Source organism: Desmodus rotundus, chromosome 12 (assembly GCF_022682495.2).
Source record: "Desmodus rotundus isolate HL8 chromosome 12, HLdesRot8A.1, whole genome shotgun sequence".
NCBI lineage: Eukaryota > Metazoa > Chordata > Mammalia > Chiroptera > Phyllostomidae > Desmodus > Desmodus rotundus.
In genome coordinates, this window is record NC_071398.1 from 62,137,630 (window position 1) to 62,149,824 (window position 12,195).

At 57.0% G+C, this 12,195-nt stretch overlaps 1 protein-coding gene across 2 annotated transcripts in view; it reads right to left on the reverse strand.

Moving 5' to 3' along the window:
• KCND3 (potassium voltage-gated channel subfamily D member 3) overlaps positions 1-12,195 on the reverse strand; it is a 179,532-nt gene that overhangs the window by 120,956 nt on the left and 46,381 nt on the right. The window lies entirely within an intron of this gene.

Sequence of the window (12,195 nt, forward strand, 5' to 3'; positions counted from 1 at the left end):
TTTCCTCAGAAAATTAATAGAACCGCCTTACGACCCAGCGAGTCCACGTCTGGGTATATACTTGAAGAAACCCGTAACATTAATTTGAAAAAATACATGCACCCCTATGTTGAGTGCAGCATTATTTACAACTGTCAAGGTGTGGGAGCAGCCCAAGTGCCCGGCAGTAGACGGGTGGGTTAAAAAGCTGTGGTTCGTATATACAATGAAATGTTACTCGGCCATAAAAAAGAATGAAATCTTACCATTTGCGACAGCACGAATGGACCCAGAGGGTGATATTATGCTAAGTGAAGTAAATCAGAGAAGGACAAATACCAGATGATTCACTTGGAATCTAAAGAACAAAATAACCAAAGAAAATTGAAGCACAGACTCATAGATACGGAGAACGGACTTATGGTTTCCAGAGGGAAGGGGGATGCGGGACGTGAGAGAAGGTTGAAGAGACTGAGGAGCACAGGTCGGCAGTTACTAAACAGTCCCGGGAACGGAAAGCACAGCGCAGGGAGCGCAGCCATAACACTGCAGTAACCATGGACGGGGCCAGGTGGGGACTGGAAATGCCAGGGGACACTTCGTAAAGTGTATGATTGTCTAACCACCGCGCTCTACACCTGAAATACAAAATAACATCGAAAGCAAACTGTAACTGAAGCATCAAATACAAAGGAAAAAGAATGGCATTTGCTCTAACTCTTGGAAGCCGACCTGCCTCCGGGTGTGCTCCTTCGGAAGACACCTGGTCTCTCCTCCAGTCCTTTCTTTCCTCCTTTCTCTCCTTCATTTATCTTCACTCAAAAGGCAGCAGACAGCCCTTAGTGAGTACTTACTGTGGGCCACTAATACGCTAAGTGCTCTCCATCTGTTTTCCTATTTAATCCTCACAGTACCTCTGTGGGGTGGAAGCTATCATGTCCCCTTCTTCCAGCCAAGGACTGCGATACCCAGCGAGATTAAGTGATGTGCCCAAAGTCACCCAGCTGGGGATGTCGGCGCAGATCTGGGCCAGGTGCCTGACTCCAGAGCCTGCTCCCTTAGGTCAGCGCCCAGAGTAAGCTTTAAACCTCGGTCTGCTGGCTGCCAGCTTGGCCTTCCGTTGCTTGTTCTTCGCCAGACAGCCCAAAGCGAGCAGCCAAGTGTTTCAAAGATTCGAAGTGGCTCCGAAGTTGACTCCCGCCCTGTTCCAGACCTTTGGGCTCTGCCAACAGTAGGGACACCCAGCTAGGTTCTAAGACGTGTTTCCGGAAGACACCTGTGGGGTCTCTGCTTCTGGGCCCCAGGAGATGGAGCTGCACAGGCCAGAAGGGCCCTTCTTATCCTGGCCTGGTGTTAGAATCACCAACAGGCAGGAACGAAGAGCAAAACACGGCATTCTGGTTTGGGCTGAGGACATGCACCGTTCTCACACCGTTCTGACCTCGGAGCTCCGGCTGCCACACAGCCCTCCCGTGGCCAGCGGTCAGTTACCTACACTCTCCCCTCCTCAGGGATCATGCCAGACCAACAAGGAGGGGCAGCCTTCATTCCAAGAGGGCTGCAAGGGAGCCCACAGGCTGCAGAGGCTGGGAAGGCTGGGCCAAGTGCCTACTCCCTGCATCGAGGATGCCTGCTCACTGGTCTCAGTCTGGGTCTGGCGTCCAGGCCCCGGTATTCCCACCCACGGATCACAAAGGGTGCACCATTTTGTCATCCACTTTGGAAACCCATCCCTGAGTGGGTGTGCCTCCCTCTTTGGTTATTAGCACCTGAAGTACCCACACCAGGGCTGGGGATGTGATCGACAGCCCATGTCATCCTGGATTACAGGTGAAAGGGTAGGGTCACTGTTTCCCAAGGGGGGTGAGGGAGATAGCGCCGGGCTGGACTTCCCAGGATAAAACGTGAACGGTGGTGCCTATATTCATTCTCTCTGTTCCCCCCCTTCCGCCCTTCCTTCCTAGGATCCACCCACCCATCCATCCATCCATCCAACACATGCTGAGCCCTTACTATATGCCAGGCACTGTGCTAGGCACCAGAGGTGCAAAGACAAACGATACCCCTGCCCTAGGAGAGACCAAGGTCACTGGAAAAGAGACACGGTGAGCCAGAAATGACAAGAGTGTCGTCAGCGCTACTGCAGGGCAGCTGAGGTCAGACCATGGTGGCCTTCCAGGCCCTCTGTCACCCAGTCCCTCCTACCTGCCTCCCCCTCCAGCCACACTGGCCTCCCCAGTGGGCCTCAGACATCCCAGGCCTGGCCCCACTTGCACTTCTGCTCCCTCTTCCAGAATGTTCCTCCTCCCAGAGAGCGGCACGGCTCACTTCCTCACTTCTTCCAGCTCACCTCTACACAGAGGGCTGCCACCACCACACTCTACCCCACGGTCCCCCAGATGCACAGGGTGGGGGGGATTCAGAGCCCCCCAGATGCATGGTTGCTGCCTAAAGGACTCTTGCTCTCGCTTCTCATGTTTCTCTAGGCTGTTGACCCCACTGGAATACAACGCCCCCAAGGGCAGGCACTGCTCCATCCCAGAATGACTACAATCGCACTGCTCACTGAGGCCCCGCCGAGTGACGGGGGACGGGGACCGCAGTGCAGGGCAGGGGTCACGCTGTGGGAGGCTGCCCTGCTCCCCCAGGGCTCAGCCCCGTGGGGCCCCCTCCCATTAAGGTCTCCAAGGGGACCTCCCTCCAAGGGCTTCTGCTCTTCTTGGGGACACTTGGTCCAGCCAGTGCCCCATGCTCCGCCTTGGTGCAGGGCGCAGCCGTGAAGCTTCACCTAGGCAGGGGACCTGGCTGTGGACTTCGCTCCGTAATGATATCAGAAGGCACTGCACAATGGGTTTGGGGACAAATTCATCACCCCAATCACAAATGAGCTCTCACCCTCTGCACACGATGGGCAGACAAGGAGGCAGGAAACCTGGGGAGAGTGGGCAGCAGGCGGAGCCAGCCGGGAATGACATGGCCGGCGGTGGGGACCGAGTTCTCACAAGAGGAGCTGAGTCCAGCTGACAGGCAACCTTGGGGGGCCTGGCCCCGGGGCCTCAGGCAGCCCCGCACAGACCTCAAACCACAGCCTGCACGGCCCTCGCTGGGGGCAACGTCACTGTGGAATGTGGGATGTAGCGTGTGACAGCCCTCCCTCCCTCCACGCTCCAGTGTTGAGGAAAAGACCACGCAGCCAGGAACCAGGGGAGGAAATCTCTGCGTTGTAGACACGGCAGGCCGTTTCAGAGGGGAGACAGCAAGCCTGCGTCGGCTTCGGGGTTAACAGAGCCTCCGGCACACTTGGAATCTGACGGGCTCCGGCAGCTGCATTCAAACCTAAACAGTCTTTCCCATGGATTTTTCCAATGAATGCAAATGGGTTTTGCTTTGCAAATTGAAAATCAGTTGCAAGCACCTGGTCTAAGAATTCCAGCAGGGAGTGGAGGACCCTGAGGGGCAGCTGGGCATGCTCACTGCAGCCAGCCCTTGACCTTGCCCACCTCTGGTCCCCGGGCAGCTGGGCCTCCTTCGCGTCCTTGGCTGGGTGACTGCGCCCAAGTGGTTTGCAGAGGCCAGAAGTCCCAGGCCTCTGTCTTTCCCCCGTGAGGGAGGGCGACAGGTACAATCTGGGAACTCATTCAAGCCCTTCGTCAGAAGTCCGCCTTGGCATCTCCCGGGGGAACATCAGTACAGTTATCATAATAATCACTGTTTATTTTTCAGCAAAGAAACCGACAGAGCCTCGGGGATACAGCTCCAGGTCGAAACTGTTCCTTTCCTGTGCTTGTCCCAACTACCAGGTTACTTCTCAGGTCTGAGTGGTACCTCCTCTCACAAGCAGTGGGAAATACTGGGGGCTCCCGGGAAAAGCTGGGTGATGAGGAAGATGCTGTGGGTACCCCACAACTACCTCCCCTGCGGGGCCTGGCCCATGCTGCTTGTGCCGCGCTACCTGTCAAAGCCGGGCCCCTGAGCGGAGCTGAGCACAGGAAACACCTCTCGCCTGCCCCCTCCTCCACCAGCCTTGAGGTTCATTCAGCTCCTAGATAAGTTGGGGGGAGGGCAGTCATGAACGGGCCCCGTCATGCTCCCCCTTCCTCTGCTACGCAATTTAAAACAGGAGACAGAGAGAAACGCTCTGGAAATCCAAATTAAAATGTGTTCCGGCAGCAATCCCGTACCCAATTACAGGAACCCAGAGCCTATTGTCCTTTGCTAAATTTAGAAAATGCTCAGGTGTGTCTGATCCTACTCTGCACAGATATTTTTAATATAGATTTAATCATATTTTGGGTTAGAAGAAGCAGCTAATTAGGTAGGCAGATTTAGAAAGGCTGCCGGAATGCAGGCCAGAGCGAGGTGATTTGATGCGATTCACTGTTTTTGGTTTTGTTTTTTTTTTAATAGTAAGTTGTGTTGGGACTGGGCTTTGGATTCACAGCAAAATGGCTCAAAGACTGAGGTGACAGTGAAGAGGGAAGGCCCGCTGTCAGTCGCCAATGAACCCTGGGGCTGCAGGGGACCCCACAAGAGAGTCTCATTCACTCTCCCCCTCTGTGACTACTAAACTGGACTCATCGGGGCAGAGGGCCTTCTCTGTGATACTTAAATGCACTTCCCCTCTGAGGGACAGGGAAGCGGCCACTCAGTCCTGTCTCTGCGGGAAGGCACAGGCTCCTGCTTGGTGGGTGCCGGATGGCTGGACGGCTGCGTCGGTGACTGAGTGACACATCGAGAAACTGCCGCCCTGGACCTGGGGGGGCCTCTGGCTCCTGCCCACCTCGTCCCCAGGCACGTGCCTGCTTCTGGTTCTTGGCCCTGCGCCACTCAGCAGCCACAGGCTGCCCCCAACTGTGACAAAGACAGTTGGCCTTTTGACTAGACTGTGCTGAGTCATCCTGTGAGCGAATCAATCAATGACTAAAAAAACCCCAAAACCCTCGGGGCCTCAGTTTCTCCTCCACCAACATGGGGATGCTAGTCTCCTCTTTTCTAGTTCAAAAAGGGGTCTAGTAGGGGCAGCGCTGAGGGACACTCCCCCTGGGGGCTCTGCATGAGCCTCCTGGTAGGAGCTGCGGTAGGGAGCTCTAAACCCTGGTGAAAGAGCAAATGCAGAATTACAGCAGCATAAGATGTCGAGGGAGGCTGCTCTGGGGAAGAGCCTCTTCAGGCCCGGGGCCAGAGGGGCCTCCAGGACGCAGCGCCAAGCCAAGAGTAGCATGCGTGTGAGAAAAGAAGTGCGGGAGGCCAAGGCTCACCTTTCAAAGCTGATGGGCTTTCCTGAGCCCCATTTTTGTCTCCTCCTCCAGGAAGCCTTCCATGATTAAACCCACAGAACTCATTTCCTCCACATTCCCTTTTGGCGTCTGTGCTGTTTCCATTTGTACTTGTTTATCAGTCACGATATCAAAGCACTTAAGTAATTTGGATGAAAGCATTGGCTCTGTCCCCAAGCACTTCAGAGACTCTCCCTGACCTCCCTCACCCAGACGCTGTGCTCCAGGTGGGAGGCACTGAACAAATGGGTGTCGATGGAAGCAGACTGGGAGGAAGACTCCTCCTGCAGCCTTTCCCCGAGCTCAGCTCTGGCCCTTCACCCTCCCAGTGGCCCTGGGAAAGGGGGTGCAGGGGCAGCCAGGCTTCTCTTGAGTGGCTCCGAGTAAATCATCTCAAGTCCCCAGCGGCCGTCCGCTCATCTGCACAGTTGGAAGGTGGGAGGCCGGGGCTGGGAGGCGCGTCTCTAAGGCGACTCTAACAGGCTTTGTTCTGGGTTCCTGGTTTTCAGTTGCACAGAGAGGAGGGGCAATGTGACACCGCTGGGTGGGGTTTGGATTGAGGTGTGGAATGTCCCTAGAAGTCATGGCCCACCCTAACTGCTAATACTTGGCTCCACGGAGACCAGGGAGTGTAGTCAGTTACACACACTTGGTCCGACTCAGGGCTTTGCCACATGCCAGCTGTGTGACATCAGCGAGACACCTGCTCGCTTCAGGGCCCAGTTTCCTCCTCTGGAGACTGGGTGGATGATGGCATCTAGGATCTGCACGGAGGTTAGAGAACAGAGGCGTGTGACACTCAGGAGTCCCTGTCTCACAGCCTGTCCTCACAAGGTCAGCTCCTGTTATTGTTAGGTGTGCGTACTGGGCCCTCAGGGTCACAGGGTCACGACACTGAGAAGGACCAAAGAACTCATGTAGAAGGGCGTTCAGCTCCATGTCGGGGTCTCCCTCCTGGAGCTGAACCCACCCGGCCCGCTGCTGGACCATTTCCATAGAGACGAGGCTGTACCCACGGAAAGGCCACACACACCCAAGGGACACCCAGGAAAGCTTGCTGCCTGTGGGAGTGAACACTGTGGATGGAAGGTAAGCCGCTGGGGCACGAACAAGCTGCCACAGCTCCTGCCTTCGACCCAGGGCCCTCAAGGAGGCATCAGCGGAGCTGTGACTAGAAACAGGACCTCAGTGTCCCAGGAAGGAGCTAGGGCATGCCAGGTGGTCACCATCTTCCCCACCGGGTTGGCCTTGGGCATCTGGGAAGTGCCTCCCCCACTCTCTCCTTTCTTCCTTTTTAAAAAAAGAAGGTAGAGAGGTAAACGTTCTGAGGAAGTCCGGGCTGGTCCAGCTCTCCTGAGCTTGGCCCGGTGCCAGGACTGTGTTTTGCACCCTGGGCCTCGGGCCAGTCCCCTCCAGAGTGGGGATCAGGCGGCCGCACTCCCTGGGGGGCACGCAGAGACAGTCCGCTCGACCACAGACAAGCCCGGCCTCTGGATCTCTCGGTGTGTTGCCAAGGCCTCCCTCACTTCCCCCTCTCAGCAGCTCTCCTAGGTTCAGGCCCACACTTTATGCTGCTCTTGAAAACTGGAACACGGTGCAGACTTGGTGAGTTTCGACTGTGTGTTAGACACTACACAGCCATCGCTTGATTTAACGTCACCTAATGTCACCGTGACCCTGTGAGGTCACTCCCACATCACAGACGAGGTACAAGTGACGTGTGCAATGCTGTTGGTGGGGACAGGGGGGAATGGAGCAGTGGGCAGCAGTGGGGTTCAGACCTCCATGTCCCCCCACCCCGCGCCCTGTAGGACCAGAAGCAGCTGCTCTGATGTGCCACCCAAAGCCAAGAAGCCCCTGTCCTGAAAAACGCAGCCACCTCTCATCCGTCACGTCCCCAGAGGGGCGTGGATCGCGTGAATCCCCGTCTGTTTGGCTCTGATGTTGACGGTGCACGTTACGATTTTTCAGAGGAAGATTTACTCTCTTGATTATATTCTTCTGAAGGCAGCTCGTAAGATGAATTTTTATGCCAAGCCCACGAGCCCCTGGGTGCGGGGGGAGGTGGCAGGGACTGCACAGGCTGTGTGTCCTCCTGTGGCAGCACCAGGGTCAAAGGGCCCTGGGCCCTGACGGCGCCACCTCCCCAGGCAGACATCACCTTTTGTCCTGGGGGACAATGTGCTGTAATCTTCCCCAGCGACCAGCACTTTCCAGCCTGCGATTGGGCCACCGTTGGTGTGAGGATAGATTGGAAATCGTGCGAGGGGCACAGGAGCGAGGCTCTTCTCCTGGTGCCACGAGGCCTGAGTATGCCGCCGCCCACCCGTCCCCACGGCTCCCCGGCCCCCGCGCCGCTCACCCCTGGCCTGGGGGACACCTGAGTCAGAGGCATGGCCTGGTCAGGAGGGGCTGGCCCAAGCCTATATTTTATGTTCCTTCAAAGACAAGGACTGCCGAGGGGTCAGGGCAGCTGGTCACCGAGAGGATCAGGGACACTAGAGGGAGGAGATGCTGGCCCCAGTGAGGAGCCTTAGCCCGGGTGTGGGAGGCCCAGACGGAGCCGTGAGTGCAGCCCTCTGGCCGAGAGGGAATCTGGACATCACTCCCAGACCACCGTGCTGCCGCACTGGTGGGTGTCCTGGAAACGTCCACGTCATTCTTAGTGAGAAGGAGAAAGGGATGCACACCTGGCGGAAGTTGTGCCTGTGTGTGCGTGTGTAGTTTGCATGTGAGTGCATGTGTCTGCAGGTGAGTGTGGGCATGACTGGGCATGTGTGCCTGAGAGTGTGTGGTGGGAAGGAGCATGGGTGTGCACGTGCTGGTGGTATGTGCGTGGGTGTGTGCACAGTGCGTGCAGCTGCCAACACAGGCTCTGGACCCTGTGTCCTCATTTGCTCACCCACTAGTCAGTGAGCTGGGCGAGTGCTTCAACCTGCATGCCTCAGTTTCCCCAACCAGAGGATGGAGGCACGAACAGTCCCTGATTCTTGGGTGAGCACGCTGAGAGCACTCGGGGCTGAGTCTGGGGTTCACACTCAGTCAGGGGGAGCTATTCTGCTTGTTGCTGCGCATTACCCCGGGTCAGGTGGCCGCTAAGTGTCCCCTCTTCTTCACACTGAGGCAGGAGGGGACCCCCAGAGGTCACCCCCACACTCAGCATGCACAGGCCCCAGCACGCACGCAGAAACAGAGCACCTGTGTGCTTAAGCAGATGCTCAAAACCACAAGAAAGACATTTGCCGAGATGCCACCCCTAGAGTCCCCACCAACGGGACTCTTCGTGCCCTCAGCCACCCCATAACGAGGTCCTTCAGTTACCACATCGGCCAAAACCTTCACCACCGGGTCGGCCGGACCCGCGGGTGTTCTGGCTGCAGCGAGATCGCGCACCCTTGGCTTTCTGGGTTACTTGTGCTGCCACCTGCTTCATGCTCCCAGATAACTGACTTGCCTGTTTTTACTCGTTTACGTGGCACGCTATCTGCACGAATGAAGTCATTTTGATACCCGTCTTTATTTGGTTGTAATTGCTCAGAGAGAAAAACATGTCGTTTCCCCCTGAGAGATGCAAATCTTGAGTATAATGGGCACAACGAGCAGAGGATTTTGGAGATACAATCGGTGATAATAATAATGAAATACTGCATAATAATTAAAATGGCAACAACACTAACGTCGACGGTGACGAAGCCGGTGACAGCCTCCGTCTTCTGCTGAGCTCTGGGCTCGGCCTTTGTGCAAAGGGGCTGCTCTCACTTTGGCACCAGGGAAGAGCCTGCGCTCTTTGCTGCAAACTGATGGGCCAGCCTGCCCTGCCCAGGTGTGTAGGACAGGGGCTGAGGTCCCACAGACCGGCCGCAGGTCCGGAGGCGTGAGCATGTCCACAGGGACAACAGCGCACCTGCCCTTGGCACAGAACACCCCAATCCACTCTTCACTCACCCCCACACACATGCCCCCTGTGTAATTATCCCAACAAATGTGTTACAGGAAAATAAATTCCGCAAGTCTGCCTTACAAAAATAGCAAAGTGCACAGCACAGGCGTGCTCTAATTCATGCAGAAAACACGGAAACATCTTATCCCGATAAACTGTGCTTTCTGCGAATTTGCCGATTACACACGCGTGCGCACACACTCACACGCGTGCACAGAAGGCCTCGGTGTGGCTTGTATTTTGACAAGGAGATGGGGAGATCCCAAGTCTGAAGGACGGCTGTGCCCTGGGGCAGCTGTCAGCTTGGGGCTGGAGCCTGCGTGGAAGGGCCAGAGACCGCCTTCTGGCAGCCTGGGCACACGCCTCAGTTCAGGCTGTTCAGCCTGAGCCTTCAGCAAGTCTCTGTCACAGGCCAGCAGTCAGTGAGCAAAGGGGTCAGGGAGGGGTTCGCGTTCCATGGAAGGAGCAGACCCCTGAACAGACGAACACATGCCAAGGCAGGCATGATTACAATGCTCAACTCGAGAATCAGGTGGGCTTCCTGGAGGAGGGGTCTGAGTCTGGAAGGTAGTGTGGTGGCCAGGGCAGGAGAACGGGCTGGCATTCCAGGCAGAGGGAACAGCAAGAGCAAAGGGCACCAAGAAGCAGAGTGTGGGTAGTCGGTCTTGCAGCACCAAGGCGGACGGACAAGAAGAGTTAGCTGGAGTGGTAAGGGGCAGCCAGACCTGAAGGGAAGACCACCTCTCCCCGGCCACCTCTAAGTCCCCACGTGGCCACCCTTTGGGGCCTGCTTACATGGCGCCACTCAAGGAGGCCTCGACTTGATTAGAGCCCTTGCCAACACCCTCCACCCTCCTTCCCTTTCCTCGCGGTGCTTCTAAGCCCCCTGCACTTGGAGAATTTTCCGTGGGATTTTGGGTCACCGTCTCCCCCCACCAGACACGGAGCTTTCTTGTTCATGCAGTCCCTAGCACAGCTCCTGGTACATCTGAGTCACTCAACAAATGCCGAATGAATGAGAGTGGCTAATGAACATTCCTGTAACTCATCGTGAAAGGGCGGGACGGGGCAAGACCAGAGACCACAAGCCCATCTGCAAGGGAGTGGAGGAGCTGTGCCCAAGGTGGACAAGGGTCTGCAGCAGAGGGCGGGGAGAACCTGTCAGCTCGCCAAAGGCGCATAGCAGGCAGGCACAATGCCTCTGGGCGTGGGGGAGGGGGACATCATCTGGATAGGTCCCTGGTGGGGGCCACCTCCTGGCCAGGCGGTGGGCCGTCTGCAGAGATGAGGAACAAGGGATGAGGAACAGCTGGGGGAGGGGAGGGGAGGGGTGGGAGGAGGACACTGTAGACACAGTGAGTCCGAGTTCCCAGGGCCTCAGGACAGTCCCTTCCGGGAAACGGACACAGAGACCCGGCGGCCATCCTGGCACCCTCTGCACAGGCAGTGGGAGTATCACTCAGACCCTGTGGAAGCCTGACCCGTCCCTGGGCTTTTCCAGTCCAGCAGCCCTGCTCAGGGGCACAGGACGCCGGGGAGCGGGGAGTGGGGTGCGGGGCTCAGCCAAGACCACAAAGGCAGCGGTCTTACCAGGAGGGTGGAAAGGAGGCCTGCGTATACAAGAAATGCAGGCCGCTCCCGGGCAGGGACAGGCGCTGGCCGATGCACACCGGGGTTCTTCCCTTTCAGAGCCTTCCTTCCCGCCGTGCAACAAGTCTGCGCCTGCGGTCGTAACACAGACGCACAGCCCCACCGCCGAGGCCACAGGACAGGAGGCCAGGGCTTCCTGACCTCTTCCACCTGACCCCCAGGAACATTCCAGAAAAGGGGACAGGCTTTCAACCTATAGTTCAACTCGCAACCTGGAAACGGGTCGGCCAGCCTCTCCCTCCACACCCTAGACAGGCCTGAAAACACACTCATCGGCAGAGGAGCATGGTGGAGGCTGGACGGAGGTCAAGTGTCATCGCTCCGCCCTGCCCAGCCTGCTCACCTGCCCGCCCGGTTGATCCTGCGGAAGTGCCACCCTGGTAGAGCCACACCCCACCTTCAGTAACTCCTCGCTGCCTCGGGGACAAAGTGAAGTCCAAAGTCCTCAAAGTCCCTGCAGTCCAACTCCAACCCACCTTCCCAACATTTCAGCTCACTTCCCCCTTCAAGGCCACTCACTCCGGCCAGACGGGGCTCCTCTCTGACTGGAGCCCTCACAAGAAGGCAGAACTGTGGGCTGTTAGTGATGGGGGAGCCTTCATTTTACCTACAAGGATACCCGGGACCAGCAAAGGTCAGGGGTTTGCCTCAGGCCAGGTCCGGGCTGAGTCTGAGCACGTTCATTCACTCATTCAACATGTATTAAATGCCCGTTTTCTGCCAGGCGTTCTCCTCGGTGGTGGAAGACCTATATTTAACACACATGTATTAAGCACCTTCTATGTGCCAAGTCGGGAGCTGGGCGCAACAGCAAACAAAACAGAGAAGTCCCCATGTTCTTGGAGAGTTGGGAGCGATGTCATCAATAAAGACAAGGCGGATGGGGACGAGAGCTGTGAGGAAGAACAGCGCAGGGACGGGGTGGGGAGCCACGGCAGAGGAGAGAAGGAAGTGGTTGTCTAAAGGCCCCGAGGCAGGAGCACCTCAGGGAATTACGGGACTAGCAGGGAAGGGTCAGGAGAGACAAGTGGGGGACCTTCCAGGCAGGTAAGGAGCAGGGAAGGGTGCGAGCTGACTCGTGGGAAGGAGGGAAGCGCCAGCCAGACACAGTGTGGTGCGACAGCGCAGGGAGCCACACAGGGCTGGACGCGCTGGGACGTTCCTCCAGCCGGCTGCCCCCGGCGGGACGGGCAGGGGGCAGAGGCCAGGGAAGTGTGTGATGCACATGTGTGCACGTGCGTGTATGTGTGTTGGGAAGGGGAGCAGGAAAGAAGAGAGTAATAACAGCTAAAAATAGCACCCAACAGTTATTAAGGGCTCAGTACATGCCAGGAGCGGGGAACTCATTTA